This window comes from Amblyomma maculatum, chromosome 3 (assembly GCF_055883805.1).
Source record: "Amblyomma maculatum isolate TAMU_Amacu chromosome 3, ASM5588380v1, whole genome shotgun sequence".
NCBI lineage: Eukaryota > Metazoa > Arthropoda > Arachnida > Ixodida > Ixodidae > Amblyomma > Amblyomma maculatum.
In genome coordinates, this window is record NC_139346.1 from 106,217,139 (window position 1) to 106,232,538 (window position 15,400).

The window sequence follows — 15,400 nt, forward strand, 5'->3', positions numbered from 1 at the left end:
GTTGTCGCTCTAAGAAGTATTACAAAAAAAGTAAAAATGGAGAGAAAACAATTCACGTACAATCACAATACGAATAATAATAATAACATTATTGCTGAAAAAAATACTGGGTTACAGTTTTACTTTTCTTCATCACACTCGTTCGCACATTTTTTTTTTTCTCAAGCGTCCGCTCTTGTTGACGACGCATCGCACACTTCTGTTCCAGTCCAGTGATCGCACTCACTCGCGCCGAAAGATGGACGCTCTCTTCGATGCCTACTAGATCAATTGAAAACATTACAAACAAAGGAAGACAAACACGGATGGCATGGCGCCAGCTACAGCAGCGCCGACTTGCCTGAATGAATGCTGGATTGCATCCAAGACGCAGGCCTTAGACACTTTACATGTGGATCAAGGTGCACATGGCCGCCACCCAGGCGAGAATTTACGACGCAATGCGTCAACTGCTACACTTAAAGGTGCTATTTCTTTCATATACTTATTTCATATAAGCAGAGCTCGCGTAACTTACGTCTTAGGCTTTGCAAATGAGTAGACCATCGCATATATGTATAATCAAAAGTACGACTGCAGTGACCACGGCGCATTAATCACTGATAGAATATCGCACACATGCGGTACAGGTAAATTCTCTGTGATTATCTCAAAACACTCATTTGGCAAACAAGTACGCCAGCTATTTGCTAAACATGCCGTGAATATTCAAATCACTGCAGTGGCAAAAATGCTCAAGCTAGCTAGAGCCGCCCGCGGCACAGCGGCGGGTAGGCTTCCATATTTCACAAAAACTTGAAACGCGAAATATATTCGCGTGGGGCTTTGGTCACACTGAATTTCATATGAACAAAAAAGAGCTTTGTGTAGCAGCCAGTACAAGAAAGCCAGCTCAGCAGATTAACATTTGATTCGACGGCATGCCAAGCGTATGGTAGCATAATTTTAGAGTTTCTGTTTTCTTTTTTGTTTTCACAAGTGCGAAAAAAAGAAGTCTGTAAATTTATCCGCTTTTCTTGACCCGCCCAATTTCGTGATTCCGTCGTCGTTCCCTGCAATACAATGCTTGCGCTACATATGGCATGAAGGAATAACATTGGAGTTCAAGAATTAAATAGAGCCGTCGCTGTTCTACAATTAAGCTTAATTCGGTATCAAAGCTTGTTTATTCTCAATCTCTGTAGTGGAACAGTTACAGGCGTGCGCGGAGCAGGCAGTTTTTTTTACAAATATTTTTCATGAAGAGAAGACACCCACATGTAAACTGACCTGTGAGCATTAGAGCAAAAAAAAAAGATGTGAAAGAAAACACTGTACACAGAAATAAAATACGAAAAAGTACAATGGTTATATTAACAATGAACAACTGGATTACAATTACACTTCTTTGTTTAGCACACGCACGTTAGCACACAGTTTCCCAGCATCCGCTCACCGTGCTGACGCACCGCTAACTCCCGTCCTCGCGCACTTTGCACTCCTGGCGTTCCCCGGATCGCACTCTCTCACCGCATGCGATCGACCAAAGTCCCAGGTTGCATGCTCGCGTCGAAATCCAGGCACGTGCGCCAAAGCGGTGGTCGGGTCGACGCACAACTCAGGGTCCAGGGGCGGACGGCCGCCGCCCAGGGGAAAGACGATCGCTAACAGACTGGAGACTTCTTTCAAACATTTTCGGCCTCTCATAACAAGTTGCATAGAGAAATGTGCTTTTAACGAATTTTCTTGGCCAATAAATTACACGCAAGAAACTAAACTGTGAAAGAAACAAGCGCCTAACAAACCGGATCAACAAACGACTAATCTTACAGATGGAACGATAATGGTGGTGCGGATATACAACTGGCCGGTATGAGAGGAAATGTAAACATCGTATGGTACCGAGATGCTTAGCTAAATAATTTCAACAAACTTGCTTCAAATCCTCCTTTCAGTGTGAGCACCATTTTATGAAAACATTTTCGATGGTATGCTATAATTAAGCAAACTGGTCGTAGTAGAATACAGCATTCACAAAATACAACTTAAACAGGGGTGGATGTTGTAAACAAAACAGCTAGGCGTCTCTCCAGGGCGACGAAGCGCTTCGTTGGTTGCAGAGAGCCCTACTAGAGCAGCAGTAGCAGCGCTTCGTTCAAGGATGGTTCAAGTCCTACCATCTAGGTAACACTTGCTAAACGGAAGGTACGAACCGCGGCCGCAGATCTGCTTAAAAAAAAGAAATTACTACGAAGCCCGGACAATGGCGCGACAATCGCTTAGCCGGCATGACGGCGACAGTTGCCATTCGTTTAAAAGAGGGCGCTCCGTTTCACATCCAACGGCTGCTCCGCTCGACGTTCGGTGGCACCGCGCACGGAAAATACTTGTTTCTTCAAGAAATACTCCATGTAAGTTTTCAAATTCTTTGATTCCAACTTTATAAACCCTGTTTGTATATTGGAGCAAAATATTAGCCTCTTAGATAGAGCATTTTTTAAACTACAAGCGTTGTCTTACATTTCATTGTTGCTGCAGGCTGCGCAAGCCATGTGCTGGGGAGATTTGTCTTCTTTTAGCATCTGTATTACGTTGTTAACTTTTAAAAAGCGGTTCTCAAGTGCTCGCGACTTGATTCCGATCATTTTCCAGCTTATTTCATGTTAAATTGTTACTGTTTTTATGAGTTGTTACTCATTTGTTAAAGTAAACAACTGCCTGGCATCGTAGCCTTAAAAGCCAACTTCAGACATTCACGGCGTAGTTCCGTCGCGTGGCTCGGTCCCTCGGGATGATACCTCGGGCTCGGGCGGAGTCGGCGGAGTCCGAGCAAAAGCATATTTTCTTGTGTTGGTTGGGATGGGCCGGGCACCCTGATTCGGAGCTGATGCAACTTTTGCAAAGACGCAGATGCGGCCCTGGGGCGATAAAGCGCTAACCGCATGAGTCGCACGGCAGCACGATGCGAGGTGGGCTGAGGACCGCCAAGGCATTGCTGCTTGTCGCTGTCACCCAGGGTGTGGGTTTTAGAAAACTTCCATGTCGCCCGGAATCAGCTCTAGGCAGGCAATCGCAAAAGGCTTTCGGGTACGCACCTTCGTTGTTTTTGTATGCTTTTTTTGCATGCGAAGTTTGTTTCCCTCCGGTATGATCGAAGAATCTACACACGGTTTAATAGAATTTTATTGGTACTGAAGGTTCTGGTACAGGACAAGGCTTCATGATGATCTTTTGACACAGCAATAAAGGGCACTTACAAAAATGTTACAAGAATACTATGAGCATTCAGGCATACAAATGTTCTATTTGGTTATTACATCCTACTGGTGTTTTACACATGTTGACGTTATGCAGCATCTTGCGTACAACGCAAGCAGAGGATATGCAAGTAGACAAAAATACAGGCAAACACTCGTCCACCTTCCTAGTAAGGAAGGATGCACGTGGTCACTTTTCCATTAACAATGGAAATGAAGCGCGTTGACCAATGCAGGAGGAAGGCCTCCTCCCCGAGCATTACAAGTTCTTCATTTATATGCCTCAATAAAAGAGTTCTGAAAAGATGGAGCAGAGGGAACATGGCTCTCTGCGGGCGTCCCCGCAGATGCGCATATCCTGTCCGCCTCCAAAGTACGAAAGCGCCAATGCACATAATGAGTTCGGCAAAGGCATCTCGGTGACGGCTTTGCCACTAAATGTCTGTCTGAAACATGCGGGTTACAAGGCGCCAAAAAATGCGCGCGACCTGACATTCGTAGACGGCGTGATTTAAAGTTTCGGTGCGACCGTATTGCGGGCATGAGGCGGAGGGCGCCACGCCCCACGCCGCAAAACGATCGGCCGTGGGTAGAGCATAGAGGCTTTGATTAGGTATGCGCGTTCTGTGAACGGTAGGTGAAAGGTTTTGGCTATTTCTGTTCGCTTTTCAGCTTTGCGTTTTATTTCCTTCCAGGTGGTGCGGGCTACTTCTCCGGACGCCAAAAACGTGACGCCCAGGACTTTGACACCATCTACAAACTTCACTCCGTCTGGGAAGTCACCCCTAAAAGACCCAAAGCTAAGAGCTTGGCTTTTAGCTGGGTTGAGACGCGCTCCCGACAGGTGGCTATATGTGTGGAAGAGCTGCAGGAAGGCTCCGTAACTGTCAATATCTCTGATGAACAGGGATACGTCATCTGCATATGCTGCAACCTTGATCTCGCCTTGGCCTGGGAGGGGAAAGCCCCGTATTGACTGGCAACATTGTATCCGGTGGAGCAAGGGTTCTATGCAAAGGACAAACGGGACCGAGGACAATGGGCATCCTTGTCGAATGCCGCGGCTCACGGGGAGGGGTTCAGTAATTCGATTGTTAATCACGAGACTGGCTTCCAAGTCTCTGTACAGGAGTCTTAGGACATACAGGAGTCTTAGGCTCATTTCGCTTTATCCGTGCATATATGAGCGCATCGAGGCGGTTTAGTGAAACCTTGGTAGAGAGGTAATGCAAAACATGGCTAGTGTTGCTAGATATTGCTAATTTTCGAAAGTTGCAGGAGGAAGTCACTACTTGCAATCGTCTGCATCGCACTGTAGTAGCGTACCGCGGCGCTGGGACCTTATTGTTTCTTTTTTTTTTTGACGGGACGCGTTTCAAAAATTTCATCAAGTGATTTATTGTATTTCACGCTGATTAGTGCAAGAACCTGGATATAGCGTAATTGCACTCCCATTTACCAAACAAAGAGGCAGCGCTAACAAAGCAACGCTTCCCCGGGGGGTGGCGCAGTGGTTACGGCGCTTGACTACTGTTCCCAAGGACGCGGGATCGGCCTCGGGTGCCGCTTTTCGATGGAGGCGAAAAGCACGAGGAGCCCGTGTGCTGTGCGATGTCAGCGCACGTTAAAGAACCCCAGGTGGTCGAAATTTCCGGAGTCCTCCACTGCGGCGTCTCTCATAGCCTGAGTCAATTTCGGACGTTAAAACCCCACAATCCAAAGCAATGCTGAAAACGCGTCTCTGTCGCTGACTGAGGTCATTCGCTCCGTGCGATTGCACCAGAGGATGCGACAGGCACTGGCTTCGTCGTCGCGCGACGCATCGCCAGGGGTTGTCGCCTATTTTTGCTTACTGTATCGTTGCTTCAGCTGCAATAGACCAGTTGCAAAACCTACAAGTCAGCTTCCCTGTGCGGCCGAAATTCCTGCACATTGGCGGCATAAACTTACTTTGGAGTTATAGTTGGGTACAGTGCTAGCACATCATCTGACGGGTAGGGTAATTCCCGCGCCTCTTGCCCATTCATCGCAGCATTCTTCGCGTGCTCATTGTCGTCCCACTATTACTCTCTGTTGCCAAGGACGCGGGATCGAATCCCGGCCTCGGCGGCAGCTTTTCGATGGAGGCGAAAAGCAAGGCGCCCGTGTGCTGTGCGATGTCAGTGCACGTTAAAGAACCCCAGGTAGTCGAAATTTCCGGAGTCCTCCACTACGGCGTCTCTCATAGCCTGAGTTGCTTTGGGACATTAAACCCCACAAACCAACCAACCTCTCTGGTCTGTGTCCCTTTTCAAAATCTTCATTCACCCCCATGGTGACAGTGCTCCCCCCTTTATTCCCGCGCTAAGAATGCCCGAAAACCTTTCTCTGATAATGGCCTGTGCGAACTGCATCCGAGGCAGCGTGGACTGTAGTATATGCATGCACTGTATCGAACTATTTAGGTGAAAGCCTTTTGCGGCTCATACTGTTGTGGACAAGGGGTGCCCGGCTTTGGCGGCCGCTGTCGCATGGCGTTCCTTCGCGCGCGTTCAAGTGTGGGATTGCAGATGGCAGGAACGCTAGACAAGAAGACTTCTGGAGGAAAGGCGCAGTACCTGTCACACTTTCTCCGACAATTGTGCGTTTAGATTGTGCGCCATCGCTTCTGTCGCGTGGCGTTTCTTGGCGCGCGTTCAAGTGTGGGATTGCAGATGGCAGGAACGCTAGAGGAGATGACGCTTCTCATGCTTTCGCTTTTCAATATTTTAGGCTCTAAAGTCCCTAGTAATTTTTATGTGATTCAGGTTCTGTCGCCAACTGCATGAATTCCTGCCTCACAGGGTGGTGGTGACAAACATTTATTTGTACAAGGAGGTGTTTGGACCGAGGCCCTATTGGCCCAGGCCCTCACAAATCTAGGTGGAACTCCTATTCCGGAGCCCCAACGGCGTCTAACGCCGCTCGTGTCCTGGCGACCGAGGTCCGCTGAGACTGTAGGTCATGGCAGCTGAGTACCGCCGCCTCCCAGGCCTCCCTAGAAGGGCGGGTAATGAAGGATTGGGAACGATGGGGATTGGATGGACAGGCCCATATCATGTGGAAAACGTTCGAGAAGGTCGCTCCACACAGGCTGCAGCCCCCATCAAAGTTTGTATTGAAGTGCTTCAAGACTGCCGCGCACAGCATTGCGATCGTAAAAAGTTTGAGAAGGAGCCTTTCGTCCGTACTCCGGAGACCTTTACAAGGTTCCGGAAAGCGGCGATGGTTGTCCTTATAATATGTGGTAATTTCTTTGAATGTAATGAGAGATTGAGTGGGCTCGGAGTAGACTTCGCGAGCAAGTTTGAGTGCACGGGGAGAGAGGGCACGGGCCACCTGATTGGCTAACTCATTGCCCAGGAGTCCCTGATGGCCGGAAGCCCAGATGAGATTGCAATTTGGAGGGTCGCTGGACCGACAATAATTTTGTAGGATGCGCTTGGCTAGAGAAGGTATCCAACCCAGCCCATAATTCCGACAGGCCCCCTTGGAGTCGGTAATGATGTGTTCTACGTGTGGGAGGGAGAGGGCGAGCGCAATCGCGATTTCCTACGCGTATGTTGTGCTGTGGGCCTCGAACGTGAGTCCTGTCACTGTGTTGGTACTGTGGATCACTACCGCGGTGAACCACCCCTCACGGTAGGGACCGGCAATGTCCACGTAATATACATGTTGTTGTCTACCATAATGCCGCTCCAGTGCTCCCGCACGTGCCTGGCCACGGCCATTCTTATCAGAGTGTGACATGTTGCTGACTTGTAGGTTGTGCAACTGGTCTATTATAGCATGTCGATCAGGGCCGGAGCCTTAAGTGTGGGCGGCGGGGGGGCTCAGGCATTTTCAGTGCTAGGTCAGGCTCAGGTTTGTAGCATGAGGCCCGGGTCTGGCTCAAAATTTATGCCCGTGCACACCTCTAGTCGCGTCGGCTGTGTGACGCACGTTTGGTACCCGTGCCTGCTTTTATTTTTATTCTTCACACCGTGGACACCTTGCTCCAGCATCAAGACTCCATGGAACATCAGTACGCATTTTCCGGTCGGTATGCTTACTGATCGCCCCACCACCCTGGCACAGCTTGGTTATTCCATGTGTAACATAGAGTTGCGAGTATTCCTTTTTTTTGAGACAGCTTTCAATGGCAATTATAAGGGAACTAAACAGAAAAGCCGTAGTATGCTGTAACATGTTTTAGAGGCATTGATTTAATGAAAACCTTATTTTCTTGCTTTTAGGGCTCTTTGCTCTATAACGCCCGCAGTCGAGCTGTACCACTTGTATCATCGCACTGGTTTTGCACCATCAGTCATCTGCCATCAAAGGGGTGCTGCCTGAATGTGAGGCAGACAACATCATCAACATTTTGGTGCTGCATAACTTGTCAACAACTGTAGGAGCCTTGCCATGAAACATGCTGTGTGTAAAGAAACATTGCCTCGGTAGGTATGACATGGTGCCTTTGTTTTGCAATTCATATATTGGCTTTAAATGGTCTGCTGACTTTTTGCTATATGATTGCCTTCTATATGACTTTTTCTGGCTTTTTAGCTAAAGACGTACTTGTTCAGGAGTCTTGCCAAGAGTAGGCAAAAAATAATATCCTTCGTGTCCTTGGCAGTGCTTTAAAAGCTGGTGCTATATTTCGCTGGTTTATTTGAACAGTATGCGACTATTTCAAGTTGAGGCAATATTTAGTGAAGCTGTGGTGTAATAATAGCACAATAACAGACATAGCTTATTGAAATGAGGAAGTATTTGTCATTCGCGGAACACTGGACTTGGGAGGGGCAGGCGCTTTAAGCAATGAAATATTTAGCGTACTTGATTATGTTTGCATTACAAGAATTCGCAGGAAGCATGTATTGATCTTGCAGAGAAGAAAGCCATTCAGTATTGCTCAGCTTAATTGCCTTCCACTCTCCCTTGAAAACTGCTGCCTGCACTATATGTATTTGTTCATACAAACATGCACTTACTGATTGCTTGTACATAGCTGGTTGCTTACACCGGCATCAGCCATGTAGATGTAATATTACTTTGACCTACACCAGGCTATTTACTTTGATCAAACGACAATTATACATAGTGCTCTCTCCAAGCCAATTAGATTCGCAATTAGCTCCCAACTCACTTTATTCGCAGCTGCAATGAATTTATTGTTTACCCTATAGCAAGAGATTTACAGAAAAAAGATCATTATGAATAACTCTGTCAAATTTTGTGAATTTTAAAGAATATTCTGTTTGTTTTTGCATATGCTTCTGAACTCGGAAAACATGACCAGGCTTGCTTACAGTGCAGGAGGGGTGGGCCGCAAGTCAAAAGGAAATTATTTGTGCAGTTGCTCATTCAAGGGTGCATTGTGCTTTTATTGCTCTATTATATGTGCAGGTTTACTTGAATGCTTGCCAGGGCTTTCCTCATAATGGATGGCAGTGATCTTGCCGCCCACCTCTCAGGGGAACTGCCCATTTCTAACTACCTGCTCATAACCAACCAACCTCCTGGGTTACAAATTTGTCATTCTCAAGGACAATTTTCTGTGTTTGATGTGACCAGTGATGCCATTTAGAATACGCTGTGTGCATCACTGGTCTATTAGGTTCATTTCGGGACGTTGTATCCCCTTATATTTCCTATTCATATTTGTTTTTCTTTATTTACTTTCTACTGCCAAACGAAATAAGACATATAAATCTTTCCCAAACTCCCGCAGCCTCTGAATGCTAAGCCAACAAAAACCATGCCAGACGGCTTTTGTATGTCTTAATTAAAGTAGAAATGATCCCCCGATTTTTTTTTCAATGGTCACATCTGGTCAGATGTTTTAGTGAACTGCCACTTGACCAAGCCCATTGCTAATGTAAGTGCATTGAGGAGTCATGCGTTGGAGCACGCATATGGATCTTGTGTTGCTTAGCTACTTAACTAATATTCTCCTTTGGTAGACAAGATATTTTTTAGATACCTGGATGAGCCAGAAGATAATAGATTGTATTCTTAGCAGCATTGCTGCTTGTTACACGTGCGTTCCACCCCTGTGTACATGAACTCGACAGTATTGTGTCGAGTGAAAAATCAGTTGTGGGGTTCATGTATACACAGTCGGGTCGAGTAAAATAGGCGGCGGAGCGGGTGGCGTTAACTCGATTGCAGGGGGTAGGTTAACTCACTTGACCCGCTTATATAAAGACATGTAGACGCTTTCCAGTCAGAGAGTCGAGTTATGGGGAACTCCGGGATATGAAAAAGCCTCTATAGCGGCGAGGAGCGTCACTGAAATTGAGTGCTTTTTAGCGCTCGTCAACGATAAAAAATATTATTCGAAGATCTCGATAGTAAATGGCAATGGGATCAAATACGAGTAAGAAACTTGTACAATAACTTCGAATCTCATCGCTACGCTCCGCTGCGATACTTACTCACTAGAAAGCAAGTTCATGTAGACACCAACTGGGTCGAGTAATGCTTACCTTGCTTATTCAACGCTGATTCGACACGATGCTGTAGAGTCCATGTATACAGGGCTTCAACGCTGATTCGACACGATGCTGTAGAGCCCATGTATACAGGGCTATTGTACTTGCAATTTTAGGTGAACTCTCAGTTCATGCATTGCACATTAAATTTGTGCGATATTGGTGCTTCTTTACATATGTGTTGTTTTGTTCAGCAAACAACACTATTTCTCCAGACACAATCTTATTTTTAAATTGAGTACAAAATATGTCCACTATTAAAAAAAATATAATTTGTGAGGCTGTTAAGGAAATTTTGTTTTGAAATAAATTTACAAAATAGCAACATTCTATAGATATTGCAATATAATATGTGTGCGAAGCAACTTTTCAGGTCAAGACTAAATTGGTGTTTCAAGGAACTTGTGATTAGGTGAAAATTAAAACTCGCTGTCATGCTAGATGTATCTTTTTTTGTGATCCCATAGTCACATCAAGCATTGTATTTTAAGATGTGCCTAAGCAATGAAAATATTATTTCACCTTAGATATTCAGGCACATTACTGTTCTCTATACCAACAACTACAATGAATTGGTTTGAAGAAATCAGAGATGCCCAAGCACCACACCTGGTCCCTGCATATGGAATGACCGATGTATGCCTACCTGGAAATAATCTTGCACATGGAAGGTTGCCGATGGTAGAGCCATGTTATTAGCTGTGATGAGAGAAAATGCATACCTAGTAGGCTGCTAGCTGATAAGGAAATATAATATCATTGTACTCAGATCTAGCATAATATTGTCTTGCCTGTGCAAAGTAAATTTCTAATACTTGCTCAATTGCTCATTGCAGGCTTACTGTAATAATTTTAGCTGAACAAACAGCACTGTATGACAACTATTGCTTGGTACATTACAAGAAAGGTAATTGTTTATTGTATAATGCAGTGTGCAATAAGAGCTGTGAAAACTTAAAAGCTGAAACTTGAAATGGTATGGATCGTGTAAACAAAATAGGTGTATTATAAATCACTGATCTTAAAACTTCAATATGCATACAAAGCCTTGAGAATATCTGCAATGTACACATCTCCCTCAGATAGCTGATTGAAGATAGTTTGATTGATTCTGGCAGGTGAATATGTACACATCTCTCTCAGTTAGCTGATTGAAGATAGTTTGAGTGATTCGGGCAGGGCAATATTTTTTTTCTTCTGGAAGAAATAATGTATTTGTGCCTGTAACTGGTGCACTGCAGAAAAATATTCTTTATTCTGTTCTTTAATATCATCCAGTTTTGCATGTTTTGTAATCAATGTTTATTGCGGGATTTTTTAAAAAAAAATTGATAAGTTCTGGAGCCTGAACCGTCATATATTTAGGAAGTCTAATTCTATATGAACACTAAGCATCCACCTGAATTTATTGGTTTGCCGAAAGCAGGCTTCTCCTTCCAAATATCTTTCTTTTCTATGTGGGATACATATTATTTTTCATGCATTTTTATCATCCCTGCGTCATAAGATGCCGCATTTCCTTGCAAGCCCTGGGACCTGTTGCAAAACGCTCTAAAAGAATGTGCAGTAATAGGCCTTCAATACATACAGTAGAAATCACTTTAGAGTAAAGCCACTGGGGCCAGCAAAAATATTTACTAAATCAGGGTGTTTACTATATCAGTGGTCGGTGATGACATGATCCTGAAAATGCTGTCTAGTAGTTAAATTCGCACTTACTGAATACGTCTTAATTGTTAATTAAAAAAAAAAGTTAAATACCTTCCATCTCGCTTTTATAATCTCTTTGTGCAATTTTTTTCATTATAAAATTTATTTACATGTTGTGTAGGTACCTCTTAAGCATGCGGACAACGTGATTATGAATGCAACCAAGTTCAATTTCATGTGAAAACCAAAGCCTTGCATGACCATAGTGTCCCTTTTTGCTCTTTCAGTCTTTTAAAAGGCAATAAATGAGAAATCCTCATTCATAAGAAAGGGGACATTAAGGACCTTAAAAATTACAGACCAATCAGCTTACTGTCGGTTTCGTATGATAAAAGGGATGATAAAAATACATGAAAAATAATATGTATCCCACATACAAAAGAAATGTATTTGGATTCCAAAGGAAGGAAAGTGTAACAGGGGGCGGCAGAAAGTTAGGTGGGCGGATGAGGTTAAGAAGTTCGCAGGGGTCAAGTGGATGCAGCTAGCACAGAACCGGGTTAATTGGAGAAATATGGGAGAGGCCTTCGCCCTGCAGTGGGTATAGTCAGGCTGATGATGATGATGATGATTTACTAAGGTAATCGCTAATAGAATCAGGGCAACCTTAGACTGCAATCAAGCAAATGATCAAGCGGGTTTTCGGAAATGGTACTCTACTATCGATCATATCCATACCATCACTCAGGTGATACAAAAATGCTCAGAATATAACCAGACCTTATACATAGCATTCATTGATTACAAAAAAAGCATTTCCCTCAGTTGGAACCTCAGCGGTGATGCAGGCATTGAGAAATCAGGGGGTAGACGAGCCATAAGTGAAAGTGCTGAAAGATATATATAGTGGCTGCACAGCAACTATAGTTCTGCTTAAAGAAAGTAACAAAATTCCCATAAACAAAGGTGTTAGGCAAGGAGACAAAATCTCCCCAGTACTATTCACAGCGTGCTCAGAGGAAGCATTCAGAGACTTGGAATGGGAGCAGTTAGAGATACGGGTCGATGGAGAATACCTCAGTAATCTGCAATCTGCTGATGACGTTGCCTTGCTAAGCAACTCGGGGGATGAACTGTAGTAATGATTGATAACCTAGACAGGAAAAGTAGAAAGGTAGGCTTGAAAATAAATATGCTGAAGACTAAGGTTATGTTCAGCAGCCTCGGGAAGGAACAGCAGTTCACATTAGGTAGCGAAGTACTGGAAGTAGTAGCCGATTATGTCTGTAACCGCAGATCCGGATCACGAAAAGTAAATAACAAGAAGAATAAGATTGGGATGGAGCGCATTTGGCAAGCACTCGCAGATTATGACTTGCAACTTAACGGTATCGCTCAAAAGAAAAGTATACAAAAGTTGCATCTTACCTGTACTCACCTATGGGGCTGAAAATTGGAGGCTAACCAAGAGGGTTCTACTTAAGATGAGGATAACCCAGAGGGCTATAGAACGAAAATTGGTAGGGGTAACATTAAGAGTTAGGAGAGTGCAGAGTGGGTGCAGAAAAATAACTCAAGTTACCGGCATTCTAGTGAAAATTAAGAAGAAATGGGCATGGGCGGGACATGTAGCGCGAAGAGAGGATAACCGTAGACCGCTTAGGGTAACAAACTGGATTCCAAGGGAAGGAAAGTGTAGCAGGGGGCGGCAAAAAGTTAGGTGGGCGAATGAGGTTAAGATGTTCGCAGAAGTCAAGTGGATGCAGCTAGCACAGAACCGGGTTAATTGGACAAATATGGGAGAGGCCTTCGCCCTGCAGTGGGTATAGTCAGGCTGATGGTGATGATGATGATGATGATGAAATGATAAATGCGCATGGCACTGAGTTGCTGTGTGACCGTACTCGCTGCACCTCCACTTTCTGCCTCCACCGCCTCATGCTTTGTGCTGCACATTGCAGTGAATGTTCACCCATTTCTTCCCCTTCTTATTTCTTGCTGCACTTGTACTCTCCTTTACTTTCTGAATGGGCCACGCCACCTCCTTACTATGTTTGTAGATAGCTTTGCTATGTTTGAAGATGGCTTCAAGGCTTCTGTAAAGTACGTTTCTTCTAACTGCTGTTGAGCCTAGTGTTAAAACCGCCTAAACGAACACTCGGGGTTATTTTTCTGTTTTCAAATACAAAAAGTCTTGGCGTCGCGAGTCTAGGCAGTGCGCTGGTGGCGATATCATACCGTGTGTATCGTCCCCGCGGCCAGAAGCACTTTAACCGATTTTTACCAAAAATGCCTTTACTATAAAGGGGGAAAATTGTACAGTTGTCTACGGAAGAATTCTACGTACTAGCTCTTCCAATATTAATCCTGTACCCAATGCTTCCTGCACTGCATTTTGGCCCTATGATTTCCTTCTGGCATGTACATATATATGGCCTCTCAATAAAAAGTTTTGGGGAAATGTTTTACTTGCCTCATTTAATTGCCTGGTTTTTATGACTCCTTAGGGAGATGACATGCAAGATGGTATTGGGAAATTACTGCATAAGAAAACCACAATTGTCAGACTGACAGTTAAGCAAATGGCAGCAGTAAGTAAAGGGCAAGGGTGAAATAACTGCATGGCTAAAGGTGGCTTAACAGTGGCAGTGCCAATGCCACGGGTGGGAATGAATACTCGCTGCATGCCAATAATACCAGAATGTGATACTAGCGGCACGGCCGGCTTATTGCCTATGTTGGTAGGACCAAGAGAGTTTGCAATGTTGGCATATAACCTGGATCAATATATAAAAATGTAATTTCTCAAAAAAATAGTGTTACGCCAATGTTGGTACCAATTTTTGTCGACGTCAGGCAGGGGTCGGTGCGATGTTGGTGGGCTGCCTGTTGCCGGGATGGATAGTGTTCATACCCTTCTGCCCACATAGATATCTTGCTGGACACTATAAGGCAGAAGCGACGCAAATCAAGGCCTAGAGCAATTAGAAGATGGGCTAGTCCAAATCATTTCCCATTCAAAAGCCTAATTGGTCTCGCATGGGTCGCGGCCGGTCTGAAAAGCGCGCATAGCCCGCGCTGCATACACGGCCCGTTTTGGGATACTGGCGGAGAATTATATGCTGTAAAGATATGAGCTCAATCAGGAATTCCCATGAAAGACCGAAGGGGACCACAAAATGGCCGTAGGCGCGCTTAGCAATTCGAAACATCTCCATCTTGTATTTAGGGGACCATTTTATTTATGTAATTAGAACTTTACGCGCCGCTATTTTGCTCTCCTGGAGGTTTCACAAAACAGTTCTAAGCATATTCATGTCAGGAATAAAGACTATCTTTTATTTTGGCAACATTGGTAATTATGTATCATTGAGAGAAATTATGCAGCAGTAAATATTTCGCTATACAAATATGTACTGAACTAACTCCAATATGCTTCCTCCGCCTTTATTATTCGACACACATAACCGAAATAAATTTTCAGACCAGTTTTTAGGGAGCAATGTGGGGCAGACTACATTATTATAGTGGTGGGAACAAATTTCTTTTATATTCCTGAGTATAGAAACAGAGTTCAATGTTCTACCGTTACAGGTTAATGCAACTTGGGCAGCCTCGAAAATGCCAGATTCACCGATGGAGAGATCGTGAAGGCATCATTGTCGTGTGTGCACGGAAAGATACCCAGGGGGTAAAAATTACTCCGCAGCCTTAACTACGGCTCCGCTCTCTCTTTCTTCTTTCGGTGCCATTCTTCATTTGCCTTCCGATATAAAAACACTCTATGGGCTTCAAGGCAAAAATTCATGCTCAGCTATGTCAATCCATAGACAGTTGAAGTCTAATGCACAAAGTTTAACGCCACAAGTTGACATTAAAAAATCTGTATGAAGCTATAGGAAATTTCATACCACTTCCGCTATAGGTTTTGTATCACACAAAATCACGTCGGCTAGCTATTGGGTGCGAGGACATATCGTGGCGCCACCTCTCGGAAGTGCCCACGCGACGAACTAA

The 15,400-nt window shown here is 44.5% G+C and overlaps 1 long non-coding RNA gene across 1 annotated transcript in view; it reads left to right on the forward strand.

Moving 5' to 3' along the window:
* Positions 1-7,406: 7,406 nt before the first annotated feature.
* The window catches only part of LOC146195494 (uncharacterized), a 51,061-nt gene continuing 43,067 nt past the window's right edge, over positions 7,407-15,400 (forward strand). The window contains exon 1 of the long non-coding RNA XR_014705580.1: positions 7,407-7,693. This is a non-coding gene — a long non-coding RNA (uncharacterized LOC146195494). The remainder of the gene's footprint in view (positions 7,694-15,400) is intronic.